At 49.9% G+C, this 23613-nt stretch overlaps 1 protein-coding gene across 7 annotated transcripts in view; it reads right to left on the bottom strand.

The window, feature by feature from the left end:
* Positions 1–23613, bottom strand: part of magi2a (membrane associated guanylate kinase, WW and PDZ domain containing 2a) — an 86273-nt gene that overhangs the window by 60630 nt on the left and 2030 nt on the right. Inside the window, exon 1 of one of the 7 annotated variants that reach the window (XM_029163879.2) lies at positions 1058–1191. The exons of the other annotated variants lie outside the window; for them this stretch is intronic. The gene's annotated coding sequence lies outside the window, so the exon portion shown is untranslated. Of the gene's footprint in view, positions 1–1057; positions 1192–23613 lie in introns of those variants that run through there. 7 annotated transcript variants of the gene reach the window in all.

The raw sequence follows: 23613 nt of genomic DNA, 5'->3' as shown, positions 1-23613 counted from the left end.
TTTCAGAAATTGGAGCAGAGGCCTGTGTTTGGGGGGAAAACTGCTTGCTTCACACTGTTTCCTGTGGCATTTTCAAGCTTGCAAGAAGCTCGAAACGCTGCAGCGGCAAATGACCCAGAAATCACAGAAACCACAGCAAACAATGTGCAAATGCCTACGAACTGGCACCGGTAACATAATGAACTCTCTCAGATTCTGCATCTGTCAAGCTCTGCTGCACAACAGCAGAGGTGTTAATTGGTGCTGCAGCCAAACATGTGTGGAGAAACGTCTACACATAAATCACCTGTGGACCTCCACCGGACTATTTCTGCTCCCATTCACGCCCCCCCCCCCCCCCGGGCCCCATCCTCCTCTCCATCTCTCCAGCAGTCCCAGTGGTGTGAAAGGACTTCCACTTTAAACCAGTCAATCTCGCTGGCTCAGCACAACAGAAGATAAAACTAAAGTGACGGGAAGGAGCGACAGAGGAGATAGGAGGGATAGAAGGCAAGGACAAATCCCATTTGGGGAGAGGAAAATAGGAGATGGAGCTAAAACAGACAACTCCCCCTCGCCCTCCTCAACAAATACTCCATCTATCTGCTCTGTCACACACTCACATAATCACATTTCAAATAGAGGCAGGACAGGATGGATGAGGGGGAGAGGGGACGGTGCACGGCGCTGCCTTCACCAGCACACTTGTCATGCTCGCCTCTGCATAGACGTGAGGACCTTCAACTTGGATCGGTGCCATGCGGCATTTAGCGATCTCCTCCTCGCTCTGGGATCCCGAGGCAGGATCCGTTGCAGAGCCTCGTGCCAGCGGCGCGCACAAAAGTGCCGGATCGAGGCGGCACATGAAGTGAGAGACACGCCAACACGCACGGCGCGCGCTGAACTGAGGCATCCTGATGATGCAGAGGCGCGTTAGGGAGCCCGGCTCCGTCAGCAGCGCCGGCCGCTTTGCATTCGCATGAGCCCAGCCATAAATCTGCATGCTGAAAAGGTGAGCAGACGCACACACACACACACACACACACACACACACACACACCGACACACGCAACGGCACCTCGAGAGCAGGCAGCGGCAGCGCAGCCAGTGTCACAGCCCCCTCTCCTTTCCACAGGTTTTTTTGATGGAAATAATCTCCACGGGGGGGAATTGTGCGCCGGATCTTTCTCGCTGGATTCTCCCCAGGGCCGTCCTGTCCCCCAAGTCCCCAACTCAGGTCTCCGATCGCCCCGGTCGCACTAATTCCAGCCAGCCCGGCAGCCGAGTCTCCTCTCTCTGCGCTCCACGGTGGAGAGAAGCAGGAGAGCGCGCCAGCAATGAGTGGCTGGGGTGAAGGGCGAGCGAGCGAGCGAGAGAGAGAGAGAGAGAGAGAGAGAGCAGCAGAGCGGGGAAACAGTAGTGGAACGGATGAAGTGAGAGACGCTGTGCGAGAGAGAGGGAGAGAGAGAGAGGGGAGCGCGGCTCTGGCCATGGGGACCGATCGGACTCAGATCCCTTCCTTTGGATCCCTCCAGATTCTCAGGTCCTGCATCGCCCCCTGTCTGCAGCAGGGGGAACAGCATCGGCTCCAGATGACTCTCGACATGAAAGGCCACCCTCACCCATCACCCCCCCCCACCCCCACCCTCAGCTGACCCGGCTCCGACCTTCCAGCTTCCACATAAACCTGGCAAAGATAAACAGCAAACACATCACTGTCTGGATCTGAAATAGCAGCAATGCCACTAATTAGGCTGTTTGTTTACTGTGCGTTTAGGAAGCAACATCAGTGGTGTCTGCTCATGAATTATGCTCATTTACTTCCTCCTTTCTCCTCAACTAGCTACAGACACTCCTGCATATTTATGTGCTTGTATACACATTTGATAAGCCAGAATCGCAGCTTGATCTTAATGGCTGGCGAATCCAAATGGAAGTTTACAATGGCAGTTTTCATTATTTGAGCCGTCAGAGGAATAAACACAGTGTTTGACATCTTTGTATAAATAAGACATGTTCAGTTCTGTGAAACATTGAATAAGCAGAGGAAAACAGCTAATTCTCACACTCAGTCAGAAAATCTGTTTTTGCCCCAGAAATCAATTGAATCATTGATGTCCAAGACTTCGCTGCTTAAAATTGCCCTTTGAAAAACTTGTTCTGACTCCTGTCTGACAACGAATCCAACAGCACGCTAAGAGAATATTTCATGCCGAATCACAATTACTGACCTAAATCAGCTCAACAAATCTCAATAAAGTCGTGACATTTGTGCAAGATCAGGGATTATTTCACTTTTCCACATGTTGTTCCAACTTCAACAAATCTCTTAAAACATTTATACTACTGCCAATACGAGGAGTCTGAGTTTGTGTCATAGAATAACTATAACAAATGTTGTAATGTAATTAGCATTTAATCTATGTATTTAATCCATGCAGTGACAATCAGAGGAGCCCTGCAGCAGGAAGTGAACATCTGTGGCGGCAGCTCGTCTCGATGTGACCCAGAGTTTGGTCGAGTATCTAAAAATAGACGCGTGCTGTTCAACGTGCATCGCTGGTCTGGAGTCAGCGAGATGCACGAGGCTGGAGGAGGTCACCTAAACACGGGACTCTTGTTTTCTCCTCAAGGTCATTCTCCATTGGTTTTTCATCACATTCAGGGTAAAGGTGAGAGGAGAGCAGCAAGAGGAACAGACAGAGCTGTGACAACCAACGAGTGCTCTGATCTACTACTAGTGAGAAAACATAGCAGGTCCAGGTGCTAAAAAAGCTAAAAGATCTGAGACATAAAACCAGGCTTGGTAGGCCATGACAAAACAATGATCCCTGTGTAATTTAATAAATTCTCTAGTATGTTCACAGCCTTGAAGGTTGAAATCTGAAAAAGGAAAAACCCATCTCAGCTCAGCAGGTGTCGCATGAATCCCCTGAGATGCCTACAGAGAAAGAACAACCTGTGGTGGGTCAAAAAACAAGAGAGCAGCTGGTTCCCCTCTAGGACCGAGCTGCACCGGCTCCAGTGACTACAGACGGGAGGAATCAGGTGAGCAGCAGCTTAAAACGCGTTCGCTAAATTATTCACGGGCTACAAGTTTATGCTGCAGCGGAAATCTGTCATTTAAAAGGTTTAACACAGCATCTACTTAGCTTCAGTGAATAAACTCCCACGTTTCGAGAGTGGATGCTTTAAAGTCAGACAGAGCTGTAGTATGTTAGTACATAATGCAGTACATGTACGCAGGTGTGCGGTGCAGAGTAAACGTTCTACTGCCTCACTAAAAGCTGTGAGAATGCGCTGACAGAGCCTCCACTTGTGCCAGAGCTGTACTGACAACTGTTATCACCCATCTTCTAGCGTTATCACTGTGTGTGTGTGTGTGTGTGTGTGTTTGCATTTAAGTCAGAGGCAGCGCCAACAGACAGCTGCTGGATAATCAGACTAATTAAAAGATCAGGGTGGGATGAGAAGCTCGCCAGCTCCAGCAGGCGCACGCTGCGCTTCGTCGACGAGTCTTCAGTCAACGTGTGCAACCGTGTGGTGGAAATGCTGGGATTTAGAAACGCCGACTCTCACACGTGCAAAACACATCCCACTGGTGATTGCGCGGCATCCCGTCCTACTGTTGCTTAATGTCCGACCACATCTCGCCCAGCGCCATGGAAACGCAGCCACCAGCTGCCAGCCTGTGTGTGATGTGCAGCATCTGTCCGCTGGCGTGGGGGAGGCGATCTGGGCCAGGGATGATGCTGCTGCAGGAGCAGGAGATGTGAAAACGTCCTTCACGTGCGGCCGTGTCCCCCGGTGGCCGAGCTGAGCGAGCGAGCGAGCGAGCAGGCCTCCCTCCTGTTACCCAGCCCGCCTCATTTCCAGTCACATATGGCTCCATTTATACCGATCAAACTGTGATGTGTGTCCAGACTCTCGTTTTGGATCAGGGTCAATCTAATCACACTAATTTGCAGTACCCCGACTATCAGCATGAAACCTTGTTATCGGCATTGTCACAACGGCTCGTTTGCTGTCATTAGGCTTAATGAAGGCTTCTGCGTGTCCTCACCTCTGCATTGGATGTTTAGCAATAACAACACAGATGATGTTCAAAACTGGCTGAACTTCCCTTGAACCCGACTTTGCATAAAAGCATGTGATTACACAAGGTGTTGTACCAAACGCTGATTTGCAGGCATGTCCGCTGTTGGATGGGCACCAGCTGAAGCTTTAATGAGCGAATGCCCACAGATTCCTCAGATGAAGACGACCACAAAGCAGCGCATTCATCAGGACCACGGGTTTCCACAGGAGCCAACAGAAAAGGGTCGGCTTGGCCCGTCATTGGCCTCCATCGCAGGGTTAGTCTGCACCACCGCAAATCAGCAGAACCATCAAACCTCTATATGCTGGCACTCGAGCGTCTAAATCTTTAAGTCCTGCCGCTGCACAGCACAGAGTTCAATTTGGCTGCCCTTGCTGGCTTCACTGGGAGTTTTACTTACAGTAAAAGCCACGGGCTGCTGCTAAGCACTCGGTAATGCTTCCTACTACATTAGCCTCTGGAAAGGCCTGTTTTACAGGCTGAAGAAAAGCGGCGTCTGCCTGAACACAAAGTGCACATGGAGCAGGATTTGGGAATAAGGAACCAAATTAATGGTCCCCTATAAACTCGTCCCTCCTGCCTCCAACTCCATTTATTTATATGGCCCCCAGTTCACAACAAACGCCATCTTAGGGCATTTTACAGTGTAGGTTTAGGACCTTACACTATGTAACAACACAACCGCAGCACAGGGAGACAGTAGAGAGGAGAAGCTCCCTTTAAGGAAGACACCTGAAGCAGATCCAGGCCCAGGGAGGGCGGCCATCTGCCTCTACCGCTTGGATGGACTATAGATTAGGTCATTGATTGCACATGACCTAAATTATCACTTTGTTCTGAAACACTGGGAAATCAGGCAACTTTGAGTTTCCAGCAGCTAGAAAGGGCTGAATCCAGTCCGTTCTTCATGCCCTTCACTCCCGCATCAGGAGTTGCATCAGGTCACCAGCCTGATGTCATTTACTGGCTCAGCTCCTGCAGCAGTTTTACAGCACGCTGCCTCGTGCCCTGCCAATAACGCATCCAACAAAATTAAACTTCAAAACCAATCACTGTTAGAACACGGCTGCGTAATGACATTCACCCAACTCGCCTCCTCTATCTCTCACGCCTCTATTATTCTCTTTGTTCATCAACTACATTTTCCTCTTTCAGGTTTTTCGGTCCCTCCTCACTTTTCTCTGTGTATCTGTATTTATAGAATAAACACAATTATCCTCAAAACGGGGCTGTGGGGACGAGTTTGGACACACTGATGATACAGAAAGGTCTGTCTGACTAAAGTACCTGTCACTAAACAATGAGCAGTGAAAGGACCTGATAGAGTTTCCAGTGTAGAAAATAGAAAATAGCTTGTGTGTTCTGCAGAGGCCTAAGTAAAGGAAGCCCTCCTCTCTTTTTCATATCCACAGAAAGGGATGAATCACAACAATGAGTAATCACTGCACCACCTGCAGGAAGTCACACAGCAAAAGAAGGAGAGAGCAGAGCGCTAAAGGAGAGGGCATCAAAGGTCGAAGATGAATAAAAAGGCAAGTTTAGACTTTCAATTATCTCAGAAGGAGAATACAGACGCCACAGGTGCATGCTTTCAGAGAGTCAACAGGAAACACACTCAGCACACAGGAGTTGCTCCTGAATAACAACTTTGAAGTCCATGAGAGTGTGAAATAGCATCACCTCAGTCGACCGGCGGAGCACTAGCGTCGCTCAGTCAGGAGGAAAACCTCACTCGACGAGTCAAAGTCGTCTCACGTCACCTACGCCTTCCACGGCGCTAAGGCGCGGCCCAGTCCGTCCCCACCCAGCGGTTCCGAGTGGTCGCAGACGGTGGGCAGCGGAGAGATCAGCAGAAAGGCCAAGCAGACCAAGTCCGTGCTTGATAATTCGGTTGCCTTGACAACAATATCACTCCCAGCACAGTAAAGACAGCAGTGAGCGACCCAGTGAAGCAAATCTCACACGCTGGTATAATCAATTCTATGTGATCCAGTTTTCTAGGTCTGGATAAAGGCATAAAACACAAAAAAAAGATTTCAAGCCTGAGAATGAGGAAGACACAGCATCCACAGAGCCACCACAGCAGCATGCAGTTCCATTCATTAGTGGAACTTCTGGAATACAAAACAGACCCACACGGGGAAGGATGACAGTCACCTTGAGCTTAGTGTGCGATCAGAGTAAAGAGCTGAGAACCAGCAGGATCAATACTTTATTTCTTCTATTTAAAGGCAGGAACCATGTCCAGTAATCAGTGTTGCCCAGGGAGGGAAGAAGGGGAGAAATGTGATTTACACAAACTCAACAAAGTCGCAGGCCGGTGAGTTTTACACAATTTAAATCTCTCAAATGAGGATTGTGATATGGACGTAGATGAAGGCCCGGTCTCTGGTGTCGCTGAAATGGTGTTTAGATAAACCCCAGCAGGCGCCACGAGTCACCTCGTTTATGGTCTAGTGCATTAGCGTCACCATAAAAGCTCGGCCACCGACGCGAGGCGTCTGACGAGTCGAGCCGAACGGGGACCCGTCGGCGTTAATGTGCCGCCGGCTGACGAGCGCCACCACGTCTTGGAGCGGCCAATTTAATGGAACGAACTCAATCAGTGCCCGCGAGCGCTCAGGTCTACGGGAGCTGATGGGAGAAAGATTAAAAAGCGCGGCCGCCGAATCCCTCGTTGCGTTCGCCACATTCCCCGCTAGGTTGATTTGTGCTGGTAGAGATGAATTATGGGAAACGATGAGGCGACCACGTAAGCAGCTTATGTGGCTTAATGAACGCAAACAAAATCGGTCATTCTGTGTTTGTAGCGGTGAATATTCATCCCCGCTTCATTTTTGAACGAGCAGGAGCAGCGTGAGGCTCGGGGGGATGAGCCAGCAGGAAAAATGGTGAATTTACCAGCTCCTTCTCACACACGCTTAACTTTGAGACTTATTGTGACCTACAGAGTCACCGTTGCCTCTATGCCACAACCCACGCTGTCAAAATAGCTGTGGCACACAGGCCTCTTCACGGGCCTTTTTGCCCAATTGCATTTGTCAGCCCGACTCTTCATCACAGCTCGCGGAGCGAAGCGGGGAGAGGGCTTTTCTCAGCAGACCGTCTTTTATGGATAAACTAATACTAAGCGCGGGGAAAAAAAGAGGACGCTGTGAAGGTCTGCGGACAAACACGCAAATAAGCAGCTCGTCGTCGGATAGAGAGAGCGTCGTTCTGAGCGACGCAGACGAGCGAGGATCATCTGAGGTCGTGCGGCTCAGACAGGGCTCCTTGTCAGGTCACATCTCATGAGGACTTTAACACGAGTCCGTCTCCTCCGCTGCACAAGGAGCGCTGCACAAGCCGGGATTCTGGTGCAGGGCGACTTTAGGAATGTCTACAGCCCATCCAGTATCTGGGACATAGTCACAAGTAAAAGGCGCCTCATGCAAATCACCTGCCTCACATTTGCATAGAAATTAAGCTATTTTTTGCCCGTTCATCTCAGGCCATCACAACAGTGCAATGTTGTGATGCTACTGCGCTGGAGACTCCAGCATCTCATGGCCCACGGCTCAAAGCGCCGGTCCTTCTTCTGTCCTGTCATCGCTTCTTAGCAACCTAAGATACGCAAAACCTACCGAACGTTCAATCAGCCGATGCCTTAAATTCCTGTGGCAAACAATTACCTCTAAAGCTCTCGAATGGAGCGAAAATCTGCCCTTAAACGGGCGAGCGTTGCATTATTTTCCAAATAATGACTGCGCCAAGTATCTTATTGATTTCTCTGCGTGTGAGAGGAGGTTAATTACGACCTTAGCAGTGGTCGGCGCCGCACATTCATCTCAAGTTAATCACTAAGGAGCGAACTCAACTATGTGTGGGGAACAAGGTGTTTCGCACCCTAAACCTGAAGCCAATTTCAGTTCCACAGAAGAGTTGGAGGAGGAAATCGACTGAGTTCAAAGGACCACGACGGAGGAACGCCGTGATTTTCCACTGGACGTTTTTCCCGTTCTCAACCTCGTCCGATGCTAAACAATCTAAACCAGCGATTCCCACGCAGAAAGGCACCAACCAGGATTCTAACCCAACTCCGCATTTCACTGCTGTCGGCAAACGCTCTACTGATGTAACAAGAATGCACGGTTTTGTAGTTTAGTTTGGTGTTCTTTTCTAGGCACCACTTGAGGAAATTCCACCTGTCATGTCCGATCACTGCTGAGCGGTGGCTCGCGCAGTTCAAGTCGCTAAAGGCTGGGGAGGAATCAAACGTCCCCAGACAGCTCCATCAGCTGGTTTACCGGCCTGTCCCTCTGAACAAACAACCTTTTTCCTCCTCGCTCCGTCTCTCAGGGACTGCGTGGCGTCGCCTCCGGGCCCAGTCGGAGCGCGCGGCGTGACGCGGGCTCCGCTCTCCCGCCACGGGGCCCTTCGCAGACGCGACTTCTCGCTCCGCAGTTCATCAGCGTCAACGTCAAGCGGAACCCGGCCGACGCTCGGCGATATCTGGGCCAGCAAACTGCCAGGAACCGATCCCAGACATCTCTGGGTTGGAAACGTTTACATCTACACGCAGTAGAAACTGAGCCGAGCCCAGTGCCTTCCTCCCCGAGTCCTATCGACCCTCTGCTCCTCTCCCCCCTCCTCTCCTCCGTCATAACAAGAGTGGTGTTGGCAGAAGGAAGGGTTCATCAGCAAATGGCTCCAAAACTCATCCTCATTTATATGCAGATGAAATAAATATTGATGCGCTGCCACGCTCATGTCGCGTTGTGCCTAATAGATGCCTGCGTTCCTGTATCACTGGCGCTAGTTATGACTATTGGCAAGAGGTTATTTACTGTGATACGACGAAAGAGAGCCGGAGAGAGACAGTCCCCTGAAACTAAGCCAGCGGATGCAGTGACGTGGAGACGCGAGGGAGGGTCTCGGATGTTTCTTTTACCTTTCTACCATAATAGAAAAGCCATAATTATGCGTGGACTGTGTCGGATGTGTTCCCTGTGTCTTGCTATGGGGCGCGGGATCTAATCACTACCGATCTGCAGGTGAGCTCAAAGACCCGAAGGAGCAATTTCGACAACAATTAAAGCCAAAGCGTTAATTAGCCCGCCTCGCGTCGGCCGCTGCCGGGGCACAAACCGAGCAAATGCACTTGATAGATGAGGGCGAACATATGCTGCGGCTCCGACGCGCATTAAGAGGTCTTACATTCACTGTGGCGCAGGGACGAGCGGGGAATGAAAAACGGGAGCGGGTCTGTTGAATTGGGACTCATCCTCGGAGCTGTCACAATATTGTTGCACCGCATTACAAATCCTCTTCAGCAGGAGCAAATATGTCTCCTGGAGTGTGAGGAAGCACCAAAACTGCTATTTTTGAAAGTCCCCGGCATAATAAGAAGCTGTTACCCAACACACTCGCTTAGCTTCTTCTCAATGAGACATTTGTGACAGTGACTTGTGTATTTTCTGAAATAACGACAGGACGGGCAGGGGAGTAAAAAAAGCCTCAACCGGCAGCAAGGTTAATAATTCATCAGGGTCCACACATGGAATAACAACAGCTTCACACGAGCCCAGCGAGGAGGAGGGTCAGTCCCGCCAGCGGCCGATCAGATTAACGGCCCTCGGTGGGAACTTCGCTTCTGAACGCGCCGGTATCAGCGGGCGCTGCGCACCTAGTCGAGTGTGCAATTATGTTGAGAATCCGAAGGCATCCAGCGCCGAGCTGTTCGGAGCGAGAGGGCGCCGCCGGCCCGCTCCTATTTTCAGCTTCAGTGGGCAGAGGAGAGAGCCGGGCCGGCTCGGGGCGGACTGGATCCACCCCGGCCCCGTTTAACCCCACGTACTCCGCTGAGAGTGGAAGAAAAGACTAGAAAAGAAAGTTATTAGACTAATATTATAATTACATAATGAAATAATTAGCTTTTTACTGCTGTGACTGATCAGCAGACACCTTCCTCTGCATCATTAACCGGCCGTCTGTTGTTGGCCGTCACACTCGGGCTCCCAGGCAGTCTGACAAGTGGCTGTTTGGCTGGTGATTGATTGTCATCTCATGTCATCTCATCACTTTACTCGGTGCCAGTGTCACTGTCGCAGACGCCCCCACTCCCACGAGTGGAGCTAAGGGCAGGGGAGGAGAGCCGTGCGTCTTGTGTCCACCTGGAGCTGAATCGTTATATTTATTTCTCTTCAGCCGTAATAAAACTCGATCAGTAACTGCCTAGAGTAAGGCTTTGAGGATGTGCACGCTGCTCGTCGCTGCACATCCTCTTTTTGACCCCAGGCCAGTTTTATGGATCCTCTCCACTGATTCAGACACTAATGGTTGTGCAATATGTTTCTTTCTTTCACGCTGGACCCAGAAGAGACTTGCTCCATGATTGAAATAGAAGAGTTGGAGCTCGGGCCTGGGTTCATGACAGCAGAGACGTGATCGGTTTCTTTGCCGGGGAGCAGCAGAGACGTCCCGCAGCCAGTTCTGCCTCCGTTGTTGTCGCTTTATCCCGAGCAGTCAAGTTGTTAGCACACAGGATTAAACATTAATGCGTGGCTTAGTCCCAGAACGAGGCTCAGTGGAGGTGAAACCAGGCTTCTGCCTCATCTTTCATGTCCCACTTCCTTCCATTTTTAGGTGAGGGCTATTTTTGCATGCAGGTGTGTGCACTGTGTAAGCATTGGGAGGATATGTGTATTTGTGCCATGTCTGTGTGAAGCTGAAGGCGAAGGGGGATGGGCTGCTTCTGCAGCTCAACATTGCCACCTATGGGGACTGACAGACTCTGACTTGCTGCATCCGCAGACAGGCTGGCTATAGGAGGCCATATGAGGCAGGGGGAGTAGCTCCTGCTGCCTGTCACTCACTCGCCCCTGGTCAGAGTAGCAGAAATCTGTTTTGAGTCATTTCACAGCACAAGAGATGAAGCACAACATCGTCTGCCGTGGTGTGAAAAACGGCCACATGGTGCTGTGGGAGCGCAGCCAGTGATTCATGAGCTAGCTGCACCTTTGAGTGAGTATTCGTTAAACCTACAGGAGACACAATCCTCAACACAAATATAATTTTCACTGCTGTATTATTGGCGGAAGATATATTACAGTATATTACAGAAGCAATAAACAGATTTTTCAGTCAGGAGTCTGTGTGGTGGGAGGACGTTTAAGGAAACGAATTCAGAAACTCGCCTGTTTTTATCTCAATCCTCAAGCGAGCGACTGGTGGTTGTGACCTGATTTCAGATGAGTAAATATGTGGCATCGCGTTGCTGCGGAGGCCACTTATTTAGCCATCCTGTGTCGTGTCCTCATCACTTACACATTATTCCTCCGGTCCTTTGTAAAAATGCCAGAGCTGGAGACGCTAATCAGAGTGTGTCCAACGCAGCCGTAAACAAGGCGATTTGCCTCTGGACCATAATGCAACTACAGTATGTTACCTGATGCAAAGGAAGCAGAGGCAGCAGGATTGTGAAACTTAACAAAAGGCTGGACAGGTCTATTAGGATGAGCTGGTAGTCGGGTAGAGGAGAAGCAGGCGGCGTGGCTGTGTCCACTCCAACACAGCAGCTTTTATTAGAGCACTACTCTTAGACATCCTTAATTATTCAGGAGCTCTTAAGAATAAAACGGGGCAGACGTGATAATGCAGAGCTCTATTCTTCAACCCTGGAAAGGCTTTGATGTCTCTTCCTCATCCAATGAAAGCAGGATTGTTCCATGGCGAATTTCTAATTCTGAAATAATCACTTCAGATAAAAATAATCTGCCTTCCTCTCTGTGGCTTATATAAATACCCAGTCTGGGTAATAAAGTGGTGCCGGTCCTCCTTCCAAGTCGAAGGGCTGCCCAGACGAAGCCGTCCTCCCCCACTCGCGGGCAAAGCATCTCAATCTGACTCCTGGACCCCAGACGCGGTTTTCATTTCCTCTCGCGTCAAACATGTCAAGTTCCATTACCTGAAGCAAGTGTTTCCCGACGCCCGCGCGACATCTGTACCCTAATTGCTGGTAAACAGTGGGTGCCCGGCGCTCCGAGGCTCCGCTTTGGCAGCGACGGCGCAGTTAGTCCACAAATGAGCATCTTACATTCGCAGCCTCGCAACACTGACATTAGTCATGTCCCCGCAGTGGCAGCGAAAGAGCCCACAAGGCGCCCGCTCAGCACTCACATCCCAGATCCTCTCCAAACATGAACACGCTTACTACACATGCTCACAGCACGTTTGTACAACTGGAAGAGGAGCACATAGTAAACAGCACCGTGAAGCTGGGGAACGCTTCATATGAAAGTAAATATTGAAGCTCAAACTGCTGCTTCACGCCCTTCATTAGTTTGTGCTACATTCCTAATCAGTGATGTAATGAATTCAAATGTGTAGACAGTTTGATTTACCAAAGCCCGTTTCCTCAGGACGCCGTCAGCGCCCACAGGTCAATGTGTGACAAAGCGCCCAGCGCTCCTCCTACTAGCTCGCGTATCCGAGACTAACGGCACTTGACATTCACTATGACAGCGCTTCATATCACCAACGCTCATTAAGCATCTTCAGCGGTGAGCGAGCGCACACATTTGTCTCCCAAAAAAACAAACCCGCTTCATTTCCACCGTGATGAACGCCGGAGGCAATCACAGCTCTCGGCTCTTTAACAAAATAAAAAATTTTAAAAACCTGATAATGTATTCACCTGTGGCCGCCTCGCTCTCAACTTTTCTATTTCAGCACCAGAGGTAGAATAACATCCATTTTTCATTTAGGTTTGTTAGGAGAGAGGAGTCAGATGTTTCATGGAGAGAATACTCATCTATTTGGATAAAGGCCCTGCTCTGTCTACTACTAACACACACTCAAAGAGGATACATGAGCTCAAACGTGCAAACGTGTAATCATTCAAAGGTTAGTCATTAAAAACTTGAGTGGCTCTTATCCTGAAAAATGAAAATGGTTTAATAAGTTCATGTTCCAAGTGCCAAAATAAAAACAACATAAATGTCTAGGTCTCCAGAGATATCACGGTCAAGATGGATGTGAGGTCACCGTGACAACCGAAATGAAATAAGCTCATCTGTGAGTTGAAGATTTCCTCAAAGTGTTTCTGAGTTACTGTTGTTGGAACAATTGGAAAGAAAAAGAAAAGTTCCTGTGAGGTCTCTGCTGCACGTCTCACAACTAAAATAGCTCATCCCAGAACCACACCGACGCCAAACGACAGCAAAACAAAGCAGCATCAACCAAAACCGCGACGCAACAAGTTTTACATCCTCCAACTCTGAGAAACAACTGTAAACGAGCGATTCGTTAGTGAGAGGGCTGCAGGCCTTTCATTCGAGCACATTACAGATCGCATCGCTTCACCCAGTCTGAGGCAAACATAAACACAGATCCTGCGTCTTCTTCAGCACAAATGACAGCTTGCACACAGATCACACCGGAGATAAAAACCAGTAAATTGGGCGACGCGAGCTTGAAAACACGGTTCCACCGGAGCGGAACGCTGCAAAATCTTCAGTACCTGCAGGCTGAGAGCGAACTTACTCCACTTACTGCAGCTGTCAGGCACATCTCAGGTCCAACTTTTGAGATGCCACACAAAGTAAAATCTGAATTAGTGTGATTTCCTACCGAGGGTAAGAATGAATAAATGCATGCAGCAAAAGCGGAGGAAGTTAGGCAGAAATTGATTAGTGTAGAGGAAAGTTTGAACCGCTCCTATTTCTTTGGATAATGTGCTAAAGACTCTGGGCTGCACCACAGCATTAAGTGCCTCATACTGCACATGAGTAATAAATTAAAATCTCTGCTCAAAGCTATTGCAGATGGAACATGCTGCATTGTTTTCACAGGTAGCAGAGTCTGGATGTGACTTTAAGCCTGTCACACCCCCCCAGGCATCACTTCCATCTTATCAGTATGTAATCAGATGACCAGGATTCATCCAACCCACCGAGACGACCACAGCTCCTCCTCTTCTAGTGGGGCAGTAACCAAGGTGATGTGAAAGTTGCCGTTTAATAATAAAAGTCAAATCCCACGTTACTCAGTAAATAACATATTGAACCATTACAGCTGAAGGAGCATTAGACCTGCGTTAGCTTAGACAAACCTCTTATCCTAGAATATACACTTTCTAGTGCATGTGGGAAATGCATGGAGACGGCAGAGACTGCAAACGGCAGCAACAGATACGGACGTTACACATTTAGATTCAGTTGCCTCGGGGCGTCTCGAGGGAGACGTTAGGGTCTGAGTTTAAAGCAAATATTCAAGTGTTTGCTTTACCACAGAAAGCAAGCAATTTATCTGTTGCGCGCGCGCGTGTGTGTGTGTGTGTGTGTGTCACAGTGCATTGATTACGAAGCTCTAGGCTTCATGGGTGTAATATTAATTCTGAACAACCTGGAGCAGGATTTGAATGCAAACTCTTTGTTTTTATTTATTAATTTTTGTCTTCTCCCAGTATAAATCACTCCCAGTCCCAGCTCCCACTGTGACCTCGATAATTAGCGCATAGTAAAGTTGTTTCACACATTTAATACAATTAATTTTAAACGCATCGTAGTTTAGCAATGCAGCGTTTTGACCTCATGCTACTTCTGAGTGCAAATAAAGTAGTTGTATCACTGAGGATTTCAAAGGGACTGGTTAGAAAAAGATTTATTCACAGCAGAAATGAGAAAGAAGGCAGCTTTTCACGAAGCAGAACCGGAGCTAATGCTTTCAGAGCAGATGGAGGATCGAGTGAAAGGCGGCGAGAAAAACCATTTCCAGCATATGTATTCTTTTCAGCACAGTGAAAGATTAAAAAAGCCACGAGGAGGCTCTTCATTTCAGGAACACACACGGGTCGTGGCCTCTCAACTATCCAGCTCCAAGTCTGATGGTCTTTTACCTCAACGACGGACGGACGAGCTGAGACGCGTCAAAGGGAGATAAAGAGGCGGCCGCGGTTCACAGATGTGAGATCTGTGTACGCTGAGGGCCATGTATTCACATTACATTCAGTCTGGATGCTTCTGCAGCATTTCATGGAGAAGTAGACGATGTGGTTTTGTGCCACAGTTTTGTGGACGTACCCCACTCTCTGGCGAGGCAGTTCTCACCCTCTACTTACATAATCTGTCAAACTCTGGGCGTGAACTGTAAAGAAAGCTGCGATGATGCGCGCCGGGCGGTTTACGGCCGCCTGCGCCTCCGATGAGAACGCTGTCCGTATGCGTTAGCGCCGAGAGGCGCTGCTCTGACCTTTAGATAACTTACTACTTTGGCATTTAAAGACAACAACGTAGATGTGCAGCATAATCAAACACTCTGGATCCACTTGATTCAGCTTCATCACTGTGAAGCCGGTGCTCCATTTAAAAGGAAGAATCACATGCAAAAACCCCTGAATGGCAACAAACCACCTCCAACATATGCATACAAGTGTTAGTCACTCTTTAAATTAGTTGCAGGGCCTACGTAATTTTTTGCTTATTTAAACTATTTTTCTTCCTCTGTAGGTAGATGTTCGTCTCAGCCTTCGTCCCTATTGTCTCAGACATAAACTAGACTGTTCCTGCTGCTCAGATTTTAATTGCTTTAAGCCAATAAGAAGACGCGGGGCTTTGAATGAATGGCTTATGCGCTGCTTTACGGGCAAAGCAGCAAAACAAGCCCTCCTGCTCGCCGAGATTTCTGAAATCCCAGAGACGCTCTCATTGTTTCCCTCCGGAGTGAGAGCAGGAGATAGGGAGGTCACAACAGAGGGAACCCGACGGGAGATAAGTGGAGGGAAGCAGATTTTACTGTGACACAGCCATCGCTCTGTCTGGATGCACACTGCTCTTGAATGTTTGGGAGCTTTACAATTTGGGGAACACAGTCCACGATGAACGCAATTGCACAAATAAGACGACAAAGGAAGTTGTGACAGTAGAAACGCATTGTTGTTTCGTGCTCACGCCAGCTGTTAAGAACTTACAAATGAGTTTATGGCCTGTAGTTCTCTGTTGTCGGTCTAGTGATTAATCTGCCCATCTGGGGGAGACTCGAGACCAAATTGATCATTGTGGGTCTCGGGGCTTGGTAACATTTTGTGGCCCCGGTGATGCCATATGGGCCAGAGGAAAGCTAATCAGTCATAAGCAAGTCGTGAGCCGGATCCCAGGAGGCCACGTGACCGCACGCTGTTAGTTTAAATGAGCTGGTCTGGCAGTTTGGTCGACACCAACGCCTTCAGAGATGGACACGGCAGAATGAGACTGCACTTGAATGTGGATCCTCTGTCCACTTAATGAGAAACAATCGACTGGAGTGGATCGGTCACTCGGGACCAAACACGGACATCAATCAGACAGAAATGTTGAAACGAAGAGAAGGAGCCCGTCTCTGCAGCTTGCAGAACAAACTGCCAGGAAGCATCTGAGGAGCAAAGACACAAAGCAGCTACAAGCTCACTTTGCAGTACATTTAAATGTCCTCATTTGTCCAGGGAGCTTTTGAGAGAAGCAAACAAAAAAGCTCAATAAGGGAGAAGACACTGAGAAGCAAGGATTTCAGCAGAAACGCTGGATTTACTGAGACGAGGGCAAAGCTGTTGAGGCTTCAACAGACTGAAAGACAAGCCTTGAAAGCAGGAAGTTCTATCCTAATGTTCTGGGTCAAATATAAAAGAAAGTCTGATCCAAGGTGCGATCCGTTAAGCCTCATTAAATCTCACTGAGCCACATGTGGACCTGCACTGGCTGTGGTTCACCATCGGCTCACCGAAGGGAAGCAACCTCCTGCTCCATGAGGCTGCACGTCTGTCATAAGCACTCACACATTGTTTTTGCCCCAGCTGCATTCCTCACATTCCAGCGGCTGCGACTCCCTCCGACTGGAGGAGGGGACGAGACACTCCTCTGACTGACGCTGCACACGGGGTTTGCCGCAAGGATGTTCCCGTTCCCTGGAACGAGGGGGCATTTTGCAAATCCGAACAGATCGTCCGGATATTTTCAAGCCCACACCGGGCTGGAGTCTGGCAGTCAACACCAGCTGGCTGTAAACAGTTTAGCACGCGCCTGAATAGAGAGCTTTACGTGCATAAAGTGGCATTTTCTGCGCCCTGTGGGTCTAGTAGGAGGACGCTGCTGATAAGTTACAGGGCAACACAGAATTTTCATCGTGGATCTTCGCAAGCCTGGGGCCCAGCTGTCGTTGTTGCACCAGCTTTCCAGGCTTCACGGTGGCTGTGCTGGAATCCCTGCCTTTCCTGGACAAAGCTGTCCAGGGAGGGGACGCATCTGTCCGATTGGACATATAAAGGACTATCGTCCATAGCCTTCCTAGTCTTGTTTTAGCATGCAACTGTGAGGGTGCAGAACCATGCGAGACTCTAATGTGCAATGACAAAAGGTCAGGACCGGTATCCATCCTGCCGTGGATGGAGGGGAGCGTTTAGAAAGGTCTCACTGCCTTTTTAACTCCCTGTCAGTGCACGACTTAAGTGAAGAGGGCACGTTCAGTGTGTCCCAGTCAGGTACAGAAGGCGCTGCTCGGTGCAAGAAGGCCAACGGGTTGTGACAGCGCAGAGGAAGCAGGAAGCGAGGTCCCATAGTCTCTGAGCTCCCCTGTGGAAAAATAAAGCGTGCGGCCCTTCTCTGCGTGAGGACTGGGTGTCGCAGGATCCACACACCGGCACAGGAAGTGCGTGAGAGGATGTAGGTGTCCACAGCTGGGCCTCGCTCACCACGCCTAATTAGAATAACAATGGCCGGAGCTGGACCCACACGTGGACTGGGTCTAATTGAGACACGAGTCTGGACCAGAGCACTGACGCCAGAGGCTGCTAGACAGTGAGTTAGAGAAGCATGAAGTGAAAGGGCTACAACACAAGGATTACATTCAAATGTAAGGACTGAAGGCCTTTCTACGTGTCCCTGAAGAGCTGCACTGCAGAAGTAGAAGGAATAAGACGAGGAAGAAAAGCTGTTAAACTTATCTTTGGGAAGACAATAGGAAGAAGCCTGCCATTCACTGCATGGAGCATCATGTGGTCAGAGCTTTTCACCTTTGTGCATGAAAGTGTGCAAAAAGGATTAATTCTAGACGAGAATCTGGAGACCTGCAAACGGTGACCTTTCAGTGTAGCTACACGGGAAAAGCCAAAAGGGAACAAATCCCATATTTATGCCTAAGGAATAAGCTTGAAGCCTCGGAGCCAGAGAGAACAAAAGAGCGTGATTGTGCCGTCTCACTCTGCCCATCTAATTAAAGCCTGTTTTTCCCCGGCTGCCTTCACGCTGAAAGAAAATAATCAAAAGGACGAGTAGAGCGACAGATCAGGGTTGAGGGAGTTGGAGGGAGGGTTATTAATGAAGGTGCAGTGCAAACAGCAAGCCGGGAGTGGAAGGGAACGGAGAATGGGGGCGAGCTGTTAATTGCTGGAGGAAGTCAGGCAGCACTTGCTGTCCCACTTCTTAAAAGGATGTTGCGTTGGGAAAGTAGGAAGGGAGGCCACACACTCCCCTGACCTCAGTCTAATTACCGCATACCTTGTGGTGAATAACAGCAGCTCTGCAGATCCTCGTGACGCTGCCAGCCGGACGCCGGGCCCTCCCTGCCTCCCCGTGGGTCCTAACGCGGCGCAGCCTCGGGGCGACGACAGCTTGTGGGGAAACGTGTACCTGTACCTACGTGTCTGCTCACTCTCTGTTGAATCTTGAAATTCAACAGAGCCGCGGATGCAGGTCCTCGGAGTGGCCTCGAGCCGGACGCGTTGTCAATCAGACGAGTCCACGTTTTGTTTCCTGCCACAATCGCCGAACCCACAGCGCCTGACTCAGCCGCGCCAGGAGGACGTAGTCGAGGGGGGGCACATTTTGGACGATGTGTTTTCAGCGTGCATGAAGCTCTTGAAGCGTAAAATCGATGTTTAAAGAACCTGAGCACAGAGTAGAAAATAACAGCCAGGAGCCACGGGTTACTGAGAGGAGAGCAGGGCCACAGCACAAAGACGCTCCCCTCTTTGTCTGAGATCAACAGCCACAACACAAGAGATCAATTCCAACCTTTAACTCCCTAAAATAACAAAGCACAGTGATTTCAGTGTAGTACAAGGTGTAATACACTCAGTAGTACACGGGAGAAAAGGACAAAAGGCTATTTATTAAACTAAAACGCCCATTACCTGTACTAAGTTTTCATTTTATTTAATTAAGTGCAGAAAATCGAATCATAGTGAGAGTGAAACAAACGGCAGCCATTAAGAGGAAATCTAGAGCAATCCACCACTAATTCATTTTTACTGGCCTCTAAAAGTTTTCTATAAACATGTTAGAATGTCCAAGCACATTTACTGCATGTTTGGACCCAAAGCCAAAGGAAATCCTTAGAACAACGGTAACAAACTGCAGGGAAGTGATTTGATAATTACTGAACCCGAGAGTCGCAGACGTCCAAACACCCACTTCGCTCTTTGTCTTCCATTCCAACATCTGGCTTTAAAATAAAGCCTCTGTCTGCCGGAGAACTACGACCTCTCTAGGAAATTAACTGTGCAACTTCAGCTTCCTGCCAACTAAGGAAAGACGGGCTCACTGAGCTGGTGCCAGGTGGCAAAGCACCGTCCTGCTCACCGTACGTCCTCGCAAATGGGTCTGGTCCAAATGAACAGTAGCACTTCCGGCTAATTGTCATACCTGTAGTTTAATCCAAGGAGGCTAGGCGTGTGGTTTTCTCGCTCATTAGCTGTCATCTGTGCATCAGGTGTCTCTCTCTCTCTCTCCCCTTCACTCTCATGCCGACATTTAGGAGCCATGAATTATGGGTGCTTGCGCAGGGGCTGCCAGGCCATGCTGCACCCGCTCCCTTCATCTCCTGAACAGATTCAAACGTCTCTGAGGAGAGGATGATGAAATGGGGTGGTGGGGGTCAACAGACAGTCCCAGGGGTGACGGTGAGAGCTGGCTTCAGTCGGCCCGAGGTGACCTCGCGGGAGGCAAAACGGGAGGCGGGGGTCAGAGCGGTGCAGGATGATACGAGTGAGGAACACATGGAAGCTGAGACGAACGCGGTGACCAATGGAGCTCAGACGAGCTACTAACGCATCTCATCGCTCCCTGTGGGATCCACACAGCCGACAGTAAATCAATGTCCTGTTTACAGTCGTACTGCAGAGTCAGCCGGTCACAAACTGCTTCTCTGTCACGTCTCAGCCGTCTGCGGTTCGCTTCCCTCGGCTCTGGCGGTGAAATGCAACGGTCCGGTCCACCTGTAGTAAGTGACATACAGCCGGAGCCCAGCGCCTTGTTTTGCAGGTTTACAGGTTAATGAGCTCCATCCTGCAGCAGGGCTCATTTAAAGTCCGGCAGCTTTGTAGCGGCGATTACAGCAGCCCCGGGATCGACGGCGGAACACAAAGGCAACACTATTTGATCCTCGCAGAGAGACGGACAGGGCCGAGCAGGGCTGCTCGCAGAAACGCTTTAATAGCTCCGTATTGATTTTTCCCTTTTTGGCGCATCAGCAACAACCAGTGTGGGCTGAGAACTTTGCTTAATATTCCCTTCTCTGTGTGCAGGTCGGCCAATTTCACCCTCCCCAATGCCTTTGCTCCAAAACACCCAATTTAGATCTCATTTATATTCATAGCACTGGCCCCTTTAAAGTGTAGAAATAGGAGCTTTTCCTAATATAACGTATGTAATCTTACAATATCTCCCTCAATTAAATCGCAGCGTATCCTGGGAGCTTCGCAGCGTTTAGCAGCGACCCACAGCTTCACAGCCCAAACCTTAGCTTCACTGATGGCCCATCATTCGCCTTAAGGGATGATGCGTCTGCAAAATTTGTCTCCCAGACTTTGATTGGCTTTTGAGTAGGAGGCCAGAAGCAGGCGAGAAGAATGAGACCTCGCCAAAACGACGACAGCGCTGATTTGCCGCGAACGCGAGACGAGCCGCCGCGTGTTCCAGGATGAAAGAGGTGTCACCGAGACGACACAACAAACGGCGACGGGAGACGAGTCGTGACAAATGAGCATCCCTGTGAAAACAAATGAGAGATCCCCCGGTGTCAGAGTCTGTGTGGAGCTCGACGCGCGCAGCGCTATAAATAAAGCGCGGCACATGAACGGTGACGGTGGAGGGGACGACTGCACGCCGGCCGCCATCATTCATCACAAACAAACCCTTTGCTCGACGCTGGATCGACAAAGTCAATCACTTCAAAATCGCTCTCCAGACAGACGGAATGCAGTTCCGACACGCGGCTCATGAGAAGGAATCATCTGCTGCAGGTAGAAGTTCATTCATGGCCTCTGCTTGTTTATAGGGACATGGTCCTCATCCACACAGGCCACACAGACATGCACAGTGCAGAGTTTGCAGTGCTCCCACTTCATTCTGCTTCTACTTGCCACAACAGATGGCTGATGTTGACACGCAGAGGAAGGCATGTCTGTGTGTGTGTGTGTGTGTGTGTGTGTGTGTGTGTGTGTGTGTGCCTTATCATTACCTGTCCCCAGAGGTGAGCCTGGCAGTCACACGGTGTAACACAGGCAACGACTACAGGATCTCTGCACAGAACCTCTGTCAAGCATGATTGGACAGCATGCGGTAAGTGGTGCTGAGGCCCCGGGGACACGCTCAGACACACACAGCTCTGCATGTAAGAGTGTGTGTGTGTATGTGTGTGTGTGTGTGTGTGTGTGTGTGTGTGTGTGTGTGTGTTGAATGGCGCCGTGACAAAAAGACAGAGGAGTCCGACTGCCCCGAGAATGGTTATCGCACACCCACGCAGCGGCGCAGGTCTGAGTCAACACTACTCCCTGCAGCCGAGTGACCGCTCCACAGCCATCATCGCACACATCAGTCATTCAATTACCGCAACACACGTTGTTGACTTGATAACGCCCCAACTCCCCTGAGCGCTCCTGGCCTGAACTCGGCCATTGTGGTATTGATGATGTGTAGGAGGTGGCTGACCTTCAGGTCCAGCTGACATCAGCTGACTTGGTCTCGAGCACAGCTTTGACCAACACATGAGGACCTGAGGCCTTACTTTCTAAGGGCTGGGCTCAATGCAATAGCTGCTATTCCTCCCTGCACGCCAACACCAGCCGGAGCCAAGAGGGCGCCCTGCGAGCGGGCTGATTGCCTCCGGCTGACCTGGAAACGCCTGCGCCTACCTGCAGCGCTCAGCGAGCCTCAATCAGCGCTTCTGGCCGCGGCGGCGGTGACCGGTGCGGTGACAGGCTCCATACCAGAGCATTAATCCTTCACCGGGGCGGAAACGGGAAACCGAAGCAGGGCATAGCAGCGGCGGCATGTGTGGGAGCGACGGAGCGAAAAGCGCGAGGGAACGTGACGTCAAGCTCATTTCTCTCGATGTCTCAGCAGCAATATTTCATGCAGATTATCCAAAGTTTTCATCTGGAAGTGCACTTCTCACAAAACCGGAGCTGAAAAGTGTCCTCGTATCGACCCGTATTCTGAGACGCACGTGGAGCCTTTTCCATTTCAGAACGCACGCTCTCTGCTGCTTCTAGGGCTTCTTCGTTTCATGCGGTGAAATGAAAGCGGCCGAGGCCATTGCCTCGCCGCCGCACGCCTCCCAAAGTGCTTGTCAGACGGTTTAGACACTCCGTCATTCGGAACCGCTCTTTGATTTCTCGGGTGGCTGAGCAGCGCGCTGCGCAAAAACACTTCCCCCGTTTTTAACCCAACCTTTCCTCTCACCCCGACAGACGCGCGAGGTGCGAAGAGGTCAAAACGCTTGGTGACGGCGGCTGCTGTAAGATTAGAGGATTTTACCCATCTGCTCCTCTGGTCGGCTCTGCCCCGACCCGGGATATGTCAATATCTATATGCCAACAAGTGCATAAAAGCAACCAACTTTGACGTTTTACTGGCATCAAACACACTTCACAGGTGCCAAGTAGTCGCAGAGGGAGGCTGACACCATTACCTTGTTCACCCCGTGTCAGACACTGAGTGACACTCTAATCTAATCTTCACCTCTGAGACTAATAAAAGACCTAATACTACCTGAGTGCCCCAGGATTACAGCCACATCAAAAATTAAGGTGGCATCACGACACATAAAAAATTAAGTGCTTAAATGCATCAGGGTGATTCACAGTTGATCCAGACGCGATACGGGCGGCGCTGCTGCCGCTAGAGCCTCTCCCACTGCTATGGGTGTCTGGTATCAGTGCAGAGGTGTTTAAGGCAGCATCTTCAGGAGCCGCACAGTAAACCACCACCCACAGGCCCCCAAACACCAGAACCACCACCCCATCATTATTAGTGGATGTTATTCAGCTCTATTTGTGACTGTAAACGCTGCAATCTTTCAGGCAGACACCAAAACTGGACGAGAAAATTACATTTTTCCCTCCGAGGAGGCTCACGCTCCAGCAGCCAGTATTTATCCACATTTGGATCCCCGCCTGAGAGATTTGTTAACACAGTCGGAAACACCGGGAGCGAGAAACAGCACGCGGGCAAACAGTGGCGAGAAAGCTCCACATGCGCACGATTCAATAAAGGCCCCCGGAACCAGGTCGGAATCAGGGAAGCCTG

Source organism: Betta splendens, chromosome 9 (genome assembly GCF_900634795.4).
Source record: "Betta splendens chromosome 9, fBetSpl5.4, whole genome shotgun sequence".
NCBI classification, from domain to species: Eukaryota; Metazoa; Chordata; class Actinopteri; order Anabantiformes; family Osphronemidae; genus Betta; species Betta splendens.
Note: the sequence above shows the minus strand (reverse complement) of the source record. Positions and strands in the feature narration are given on the sequence as shown.